Consider the following 10,427-nt stretch of genomic DNA (forward strand, 5'->3'; position numbering starts at 1 on the left):
ATGGCAGTGAGCCTCAGTGAGCCTCCATAGCCCCATCAACCACCCAGTTTTCTGGGTTGAGGTGGATAGAGGCTGAGGGCTGTGCCTCCCTGAATCTTAATGAGGGTCCCACACAGCCAGGGAGGTCCCAGCCTGAGAATCTCTGAGCAAGGAGTGCAAGTGCTCCTCGGGTGAAGCTCAGGCTGGGGAGAGGAGTGTGGCTGCTCCTAAAACGCAACAACAAAAAGACAAACAACACAATTTAAAAATATGCAACAGTCTTTAAAAGACATTTCTACAAACGATACAAATGATCAGCATCAAAAGATGTCCAATATAACATATTAGTGAGCATAATTAACACTTCTGATTTATAAATTGTGATTGTAGCTAAAAGGGGTAGTGTGTGGATGTAAATGTCAATTGAAAGGAAAGGAAAGAATAATCTAGGAAATGCATAACAGGGATTTCAGTGGTGGATAAAGACTGTGGTTAATAGTATAAATATAAGAACGCTCCTCTTTTACGTATTGTTAAGAACATGGTGATACATGGGAAAATTACAACTAATGTAACTTATGGATGATCGTTAATGATAATAGTGAAACATTTTCTAGCAATGGCAGGAAGATATTATTTCTACCCTAAGGGACAATAATAGGGGGTCATAGGGGTGAATGGGATTTTTCCATTTGGATTAATGAAAACATTGTAAAGTTGACTTAGGGTGATGATAGCGCAACTCTGTGTTGAAAATGAGAGCCACCAAATGTACACTTTGATTGGATTGTACAAAGCATGGAACTGTATAACACGGAATCCAGTGGTAGAAGATGGACTATGGATAACAGGACAAATATGAGAATACTCTCTCATGAATGGCAACAAATATATAAAACTAATATAGGGTATTAATAATTGGGGGGGGGTTGGGGTAAAATACATCAAATGTGATATGGGCTATAGTTGGTAGTAACATTTTGACAATGCTCTTTCAGTTTGTCACGTGTGTTTCACAACAATGCAAGGTGTTAGTGGTGGGGAGGTGTATGGGAGCCCTGTATAAATAAATTCATTAATTTTACTATATACTTATTGTTTATGTATGCTCATATATGAATGATATACTTCAATAATATTTTATTTTAAAAAAACCAACGTATTCAAGTTTCTGGGTATGTGTGTGCAAGCACATGTATGGGAGTTTCTACATCTCTAACATCTTTATTCCAATTATTCACACACAAATCCTGCAGCTTTCTGTTCAGTTCACATATGAGATAAATATCCACTCAGGGCTTGAATATCCCAGAATGGTTATGAATATAAAAACATCACTACCAGTTGTAGAAAATCCCAGAAAGCTTTGGAATGTACAATGGAATCTATGCACCTCCTTGACTACCCTGCAAATCCTCATGCCTTAGCAATCCCCCTATTTGAGGCTTTCAAAGCAGTAATTCTAAGTGATCATCAGGTGGCATAATTCTCCATTTTTGTCTGGTTATTATTTTCCCCAATGAAAAAGCATTGTTTTTTTTAAATAAACAGTAATAAGAGGTTTCCTTCAAAGCAAATAACAACAAAATGACTACAATGGGATCACAACTCTCCTTGAAAAATTCATATGTATATCAAAAGACTGAAAGGACATATACTTAAGTTTTGTTTCCTTATAACTCTTCCATGTACATCTTATTTCTTTATTCAATGTGTACTGGGTATCTACTCTGTGCCGGGCATTGCCAGTCCAATTCCATATCTGCATCTCACACCCTCCCTCTCTTGATCTCTAACCCTGTATAACCGGAAATGTCCACAGGGAGCAAGATGGATGTTAGAACCCACCCCAGGATGTATGACTCAAACGGACTCTATTTCAAGTAAGCTTTGTTTAAATTTCCCCGCGTTCTGGAAACCCAAAATCTAAAAGCCATGTAGTGGAGTACTATGCACCCCTAAAAAACAATGAGGACTCCCTCTCTATACTGCTATACAGTGATCTCCAGGATAGAACGCTCAGTGAAAAAACCAAGGTGCAGCCAAAAAGCACATGCAAAAATGTTCCATCTCACTAGCTATTAGGGAAATGCAAATCAAAACAACAATGATGTATCATCTCACACCACATAGAATGGCCATTATTTTTTTTAAAACCCAATAAACAATAAATGCTAGAGAGGATATGTAGAAATAGGAACACTCCTTCACTGTTGGTGGGAGTGTAAAACACTGCAGCCGCTGTGGAAGACAGTTTGGCAGTTCCTCAGGAAGCTAAATATAGAATTGCCATTTGATACAATTCCTCTAGTAAGATTATGTCAAAAGAATTGAAAACTGTGACACAAACAGACATCTGCATACTGATGTTCATAGTGGCATTACTTACAATTGCCAAAAGATGGAAACAACCCAAATGTAAATCAACCAATGAATGGATAAACAAAATGTGGTATATACATATGATGGAATACTATGCTGCAGTAAAAAGAAATGAAATTGGGACACGTATGATAACATGAATCTTGAAGACATTATGCTAAATGAAGTAAGCCAGATATAAAAGGACAAATATTGCATGGTCTCACTAATATGAACTAAATATGAAGAATAAACATGTGGAGTTAAAACCTACAATATATGGAAGCGGACTTGGCCCAGTGTTTAGGACGTCTGTCTACCACATGGGAGGTCTGCCGTTCAAACCCTGGGCCTCCTTGACCCATGTGGAGCTGGCCCACATGCAGTGCTGATGCATGCAAGGAGTGCCGTGCCACATAGGGGTGTCCCCCGCAAAGGGGAGCCCCACACGCAAGGAGTGCGCCCCGTAAGGAGGGCCGCCCAGTGTGAAAGAAAGTGCAGCCTGCTCAGGAATGGCACTGCACACACAGAGAGCTGACACAACAAGATGACGCAACAAAAAGAAACACAGATTCCCATGCCGCTGACAACAACAGTAGCGGACAAAGAAGAAGATGCAGCAAAAAGACACAGAGAACAGACAACTGGGGCGGGGGCGGAGGGGGGAGAAATAAATAAATAAATCTTTTTTTTAAAAAAACCTAGCATATAGGTTATTAGGAGATAAGAGGAGGGCTGAGAAGGACTACTGATGTTTAATGCACGTAGAAGTTTTAATTAACTTGACTGTAAAAGTGTGGAAATGGTCAGAGTTGATGGTAACACATTATAATGAGTAGCAGCTGGTTTATAAATGGGAATGTGACAGAAAAGGGTGGTCTAGGGATATACATGTCAATTGAAAGAAAGCTAGAGAATAATATAGGGACAGAACGAACAACACAGTGAACCCAGAGGTGGATGAGGATCGTGGTTGATGGTACAAATCCAAGAATGCCCTTCTGTGAACTAGAACAGATACACATCACTATTGCAGGGTGGTAGGAATGTAGAGAAACATGGGAAAAATAAATTTAATGTAACCTATGGACGATAATTAACAACAACACTGTAATATTCTTGCATCAATGCCAAAGACATACTGTGTTAATAATAGGGGGGTAGGAAAGCAGATTTGGTCCAACAGATAGGGCATCCACCTACCATATGGGAGTTCCAAGGTTCAAACCCAGGGCCTCCTGACCCATGTGATGAGCTGGCCCAAACGCAGTGCTGAGGTGCGCAAGGAGTGCTGTGCCACGCCGGGGAATCCCGCGGGTAGGGGAGCCCCATGTGCAAGGAGTGCACCCTGTAAGGAGAGCCGCCCAGTGCAAAAAAAGTGCAGCCTGCCTAGGAATGGCGCCACACAAACAGAGAGCTAACGCAGCAACTTGATGCAACAAAACGAAACGCAGATTCTGGGTGCCGCTGACAAGAATACAGGCGGACACAGAGGAACACACAGCGAGTGGACACAGAAAGCAGACAACTTGCGGGGGGCGGGGGGCAATAGGAGAGAAATAAATAAATAATAAATCTCTAAAAAAAATAGGGGAGTAAAAAAATATGGCAAATGCATACTAGGGAACATAGTTAGTGATATTAGTATGATTATATTTTCTCATAATCTGTAACAAATGCTCAACCACAGCGTGCTGTATTGGTGAAGGGTGTTGTATGGGAATTTTACACATATCATGATTGTTTTATAAGTTCACAACTTCTGTAATAAAAATATATTTTAAAAAAGCAACGTGCAGGAAATTGTATCAAGCTGCTGCTGTCCAATATTGTAGTCACTAGCCATATATAGCTATTTAAATGTACTTTAAGTAAAATAAAATGAAATGAAAAATTCAGTTCCTTAGTTGCACTGGCTACATCTCAGACTCTCAACATCCACACATAGAGTGGCTACAGTATGGGAGAGCACTGGTACAGAACATTTCCATCTACATTGAAATTTCTATTGGATAGTGCTGGTATAGAATTAGCCAAATTTACCTGTGGAAGGCGGAGAAAACCAATATACATATTATATCTGCTTATATATTCAAAGACAGGAAGGCTAAAATAAAAACTGATAAACTATTGAAACACATCAAATATATAAACCATAAAACAAACAAACAAATAAAACAAACAAATTCACTTCTCACCTTTAGAGTATCCTGGGGAAACCTTTTGAAAAGTGGAAATAATTAAACATTCATCCTACCCACTCTGTACATAACACATCCCAGTGTAACTATCAGTTGTTCAGGGGAAGTTTCTTTTATAGAATTCCAGCTATTAAATGCAGATGAAATTATAGAATGAGAATATCACCATTCTGAAATCTTTCATAAAATGCAGATGTAGTCAACAATCTTCACATGCTGCAAAAAACATGATATGAAAAACAGATGGGCAATTCCATAATGGATGAAACAGACTGACAAAACCTGAACCCATTCTTCAATCTTAACGTCATAAGAGAAGAGCCAACCAGATACAACGAGCCTCCTAGTATAATACTATAGGAATTACATAGCATGATATGTTGATTTAGAGAAATACTATTCAAAACTCAATGAAATACTACTTCACACCTACTAGGATGACTATTATTTTTAAAAATGGACACTAAGTGGTGTTGGCAAGGATGCAGAGAAAGAACACCTTTGACACATTGTTAGTAGGAATTTTAAATTGTACAGCCACTGTGGAAAGCAGATTGGCAGTTCCTCAGAAAGTTAAGTATAGAATTATCACATGACCCGACAGTTCCACTTCTAGGTATATTTCCAGAAGAGTTGAAAGTAGGGATTCGACCAGATATTTGTACAGAAATGTTCAGAGCAGCATTATTCACAATAGCCAAAAATGAGGAAACAAATTAAATTTCCATCAACAGATGACTGGATAAACAAAATGTGGTATAATAGAATATTATTCAACTGTATAAAAAGGGTATGAGGTTCTGATACATGCTACAACAGAGATGAAGTTGAAGATATCATGTTGAGTGGAATTAGTCAGACACAAAAATGCAAATATTGTATGATTCCAATTACATGAAATACCTAGAATATGCAAATTCACAGAGACAATATATCACAGGTTACCAGGGCAAAGGGAAGGGAGAATGGGGAGTTATTGCTTAATTAGTACAGAGCTTCTGTTTGGGTTTATTGAAGTATTTTGGTAATGGATAGTGGTGATGGAAGCACAACACTGTGAATGTAATTAATACCACTGAATTGTATACTTGAAGAGTGGTTAAAATGGAAAATTTTATGTGGTATATTGGTTACCACAATTTAAAAAAAAATCCTAGCAAGGTTTTTTTAAAAAAGTTAACAAGCCAATTCTAAAATCCACATGGAAAAAAGAAACTTAACATTAGAAATTTTTAAAAATTCAAATGGAAATACAATAGATCTAGAACACCCAACACAATTTTATTTATTTATTTAGTTAGTTAGTTTAGTTTACTTGATTTAATTTGGATCAAAACATACTCCCATGTGAAGATCTTGTACTACTGACATGAATGTTTGAATAAAAGAAGGTATTTGGGGGAAGCGAACTTGGCCCAATGGATAGGGCGTCCATCTACCACATGCAAGGTCCGCGGTTCAAACCCTGGGCCTCCTTGACCCATGTGGAGCTGGCCCACACGCAGCGCTGATGCATCCAAGGAGAGCTGTGCCACACAGGGGTGTCCCCTGCATAGGGGAGCCCCACGTGCAAGGAGTGCACCCCGTAAGGATAGCCGCCCAGCACGAAAGAGAGTTCAGCCTGCCCAGTACTGGCACTGCACACACGGAGAGCTGACACAACAAGATGATACAACAAAAAGAGACACAGATTCCCATGCTGCTGATAACAACAGAAGCGGACAAAGAAGAACATGCAGCAAATGGACACAGAGAACAGACATCTGGGTGGGGAGGGGAGAGAAATAAATAAAATAAATCTTAAAAAAAAAGAAGGTATTTGCATTTTGGGGGAAAATTCACATACCAAATAAAAGAGTTTAGACAGCTAATTTCAACTATGGCAACCCAAATTGAAGGTTTTAGCCTAGACCTCAAAGATGAGGAGCATGAATGCCAACACAAGTTTAAAAAAAAAGAACAAGGGAAGTGGATGTGGCTCAAGCAATTGGGCTCCTGTGTACCATATAGGAGGTCCAAAGTTCGATACCCAGGGCCTCCTGGTGAAGGCAAGCTGGCCCATGTGGCAAGCTGGCCCATGTGGAGTGCTGTCCTGTGCAAAGTACTGCCCCACACAGGAGGGTCAGCCCGTGCAGAGAGCTGGCAGAGCAAAGTGATGCAACAAAAAGAGATACAGAGGAGACATAATAAGAGATGCAGCAGTCCAGGGAACTGAGGTGGTGCCAGAGAATGATCAACTCTCTCCCACTCTGGAAGGTCCAGGATCAGTTCCTGGAGTCGCCTAAAGAGAATGCAAGCAGACACAGAAGAACACACAGCAAATGGACACTGAGAGCAGACAATGGAGGGAGCAGGGAGAGATAAATAAATAAATAAAATCTTTTAAAAAAAGAACAAAGTTGGAAGACAAGCACTACTTCATTGTAAGATATATTATAAACCTACAGTAATCAAAACAGTGTGCTATTGACAGAAAGGTAGAGAAAGAGATCAATGGAACAGAATAAAGAGTCTAGAAACAGACACACACATATATGGACAACTGATTATTGACAAAGGTGTAAAACCAATTCAGTAGATAAAGTAGTGAAATGAAAAAGTGGCAAATAGTGCTGGGACAGGTGGATATAAATATGCACAATAATAAACTTTGATCCATATATTGAACAATATGCAAAAATTGACTCAAAATGGATCAAAGACCTATGAACCTAAACACTAAAACCCTAAAACTTATCAAAGAAACCATGAGAGAAATTCCTTATGATCTTGGGTTAGATGAAGATTTCTTAGATACGACACCAAAAGCAAAATTCAAACCATAAATGAATAAATTAGTTGATCGGACTTTCACAAATTTAAAATGTCACCTCTTACAAAGATACTATTGAGCAAATGAAAACACAAGGTACTATCGGGCTTTGAAAAATAATATATATAATAAAGGACTTGTAAAGAGAATATATAAACTCTCCCAAAAGTCAGTAAGAAAACAGACACTAAAATAAATAAATGGGTAGAGAGTTGAACAGAGACAAACCATAGAAGATAAACAAATTGCAAATAAGCACATGAAATGATGCCCAACATCACTAGTCTTTAGAGAAATATAAATTAAAAGTACACGATACCACTACACCTCTGAGAGAATGGCAAAAACTAAAAAGACTGACCATACCAAGTATTGGCAAGACTGTGGAGGATGGAACTTTCATACACTGCTGGTAGGAAAGAACAATGGTACATCCACATTGGCAAACAGCCTGGCAGTTTCTTACAATATTAATCATACATCTACCATATGATCCAGTCACTGCACTTCTACGTATTTATCCTACAGAAAGAAAGCATATGCCCCTACAAAGACTTACACAAATATTCATGGAGGGTTTTAATAAAAGATCCCCATACTGAAAACAGCCCAAATGTCCATAAACAGGTGAATGGATAAAACAAAGTGTGGTATTACCATATAATGGAATACTACTCAACAATAAAGAAAGAATGAACTATTGATATATACAACAAAATGAATAAATCTAAAAACAATTAGGCAAGAAACCAGATGAAAAAATACATACTGTATGATCCATTTACATAAATTTCACAAAATTAAAACTAATCTATAGGAAGAGAAAATTAGTCGTTGCTTTAGAATGGGGCACAGTAAGGGGAAGGAGGGAGGCTAGAGACAGGTAGGTAAAGAAAATTACCAAGAGTCATGAGGAAGCTGTTGGGTGTGATAGATATGTTCATTACTTTGCCTGTAGTATTAGTATTATGGATGTGTACATAGGTCAAAACTTACTGGAGCATGTATCTTATATACGTGCAGTGTATTTATGTTAATCATACCTCAATAAGGACCCATCCCTCTCCCTTACAATACAGCCAGGGCACCGAGGCCCAAAGCAAGAAAGAAGCGCCTTGGATCTGGGATTCCTTTTTCTCTCCACACTCTGCGGCGGTTCAGCCCACACAGGCAGAGGCACCACCCTCATCTGAGGCCCAAATACCTGAAGACTCAACCTTGCTTTCCTCGCCAGATCATGTCGGTCTCTACTAAAAAGTCGTCACGGTAGCCATTTTGACGTCATTATGCACGGCCAGTCGACACAGGAAATATAACTGCACAGCTGATCCTGCCATAGGTCACCTTTGCTAAAAACAAAACATCCTTCTCTACACAACTACTTATTTCCACTTTATCATGGATTTCGCCCATGTAGGCGTCCCCCCCCCAATTTCCTGTAAGCCTATCATCCAGTCTCTAGCTCTCTGATGAAAGAAGTTGATGATAACAGGAGGAGTGGGGGAGAGGGGGGGTGTATGGGGTATACGGAACCTCTCATATGTATATATATATTTTAAAAGATTTATTTATTTATTTATTTCTCTCCCCTTACCCCCCCCTCCACCCCGGCGGTTGTCTGTTCTCTGTGTCTATTTGCTGTGTCTTTCTTCTTTGTCCGCTTCTGTTGTTGTCAGCGGCATGGGAATCTGTGCCTCTTTTTGTTGCGTCATCTTGTTGTGTCAGCTCTCAGTATGGGCAGCGCCATTCTTAAGCAGGTTGTACGTTCTTTCACGCTGGGCGGCTCTCCTTACGGGACACACTCCTTGTGCATGGGGCTCCCCTATGCAGGGGACACCCCTGCGTGGCAGGGCACTCCTTGTGCGCATCAGCACTGCGCATGGGCCAGCTCCACACAGGTCAAGGAGGCGCAGGGTTTGAACCGCGCACCTCCCATGTGGTAGACGGACGCCCTAACCACTGGGCCAAGTCTGTTTCCCTAATGTAACTTTTAAAAGAAAATAAAGAATTAAAAAATAGTAACATCCCATTTAAAATCTTCCACAGTTTACACAAGTATTATGAGTTTCCACTTTTGGAACATACTTTTCTGTGGCAAATTTAAATTACAAACATACTGAAAATATTCATTTCAGTGATGACATCAGTTTTGGTCTTTCTTTAGCATTACTTTCTTTATAAAAAGTTGCCCTAAGTGTTCGTTAACCAATATTTCATAATTGTATATATTTTAGCACCTCACTTCCAACAAGGTGAAAGAACAAATTCTTTTTAACAGATGGAAATTAAAGATATCCATGAGGGTTTTATTAGACTCTTAAAAGTTACCAGGTTTGAACACTATGTTTAAACAGGCCTCTATTTATCACAGTGACAAATAAATTAGTAAAATATTTAGGAAAAGACTTTAACTTCCAAAATAGCAGCGGCTCTGCATGTTTTCACCGTTAAGGATATGGTAAGGCCAACATGAAGTATAGTAAGCCATTCTGATAAGGCAGAGATTCCTCGTTCTTTATATGTATTATTTCAAAAGGACTTTTATATCCTTTCACTTAAAACAGATCAACCATTTAAGAAAACTGTGGTAAAAGAGAGAAAGTCAAACTTTAGATTTGCATCAGTGATACCAAGTAAATGCAGGTTCCTTCTTCCCAATGCACTCTGAAGGGTAATTTCTGAGACACTGGGGTTTCAAAGGGAGAAAGAGTTTATTTGGTTGTACAAGCAAAGGAGCACAGTGGCCTAATGGCCCAAAACTGCCTCCTGGATCTGCAGATATTCTAATATTTTATAACATCAAGATGCTATTGAGTAATTGGGGTGGAGTTAGCTAGGTTTCCTCATTATTAATAAACATTAAGGGGCTGAACAGGATGGGGGTGGACACAGGACCAAACCAGAGTCATTCATAAAGATCTGGGATAGGTTTATACACAATAAAGGTTGCTTACAAAGATTTTCACATGGATATTAAACAGAGGAAGGTGGAGTGGTTACTATGCCAATATTAAGAATACACAAGTGTAAACCTAATCCATAAACAAGGGTAAGGTCCATCTAGAATGACAATC

Source organism: Dasypus novemcinctus, chromosome X, assembly GCF_030445035.2.
Source record: "Dasypus novemcinctus isolate mDasNov1 chromosome X, mDasNov1.1.hap2, whole genome shotgun sequence".
Taxonomy (NCBI): Eukaryota; Metazoa; Chordata; class Mammalia; order Cingulata; family Dasypodidae; genus Dasypus; species Dasypus novemcinctus.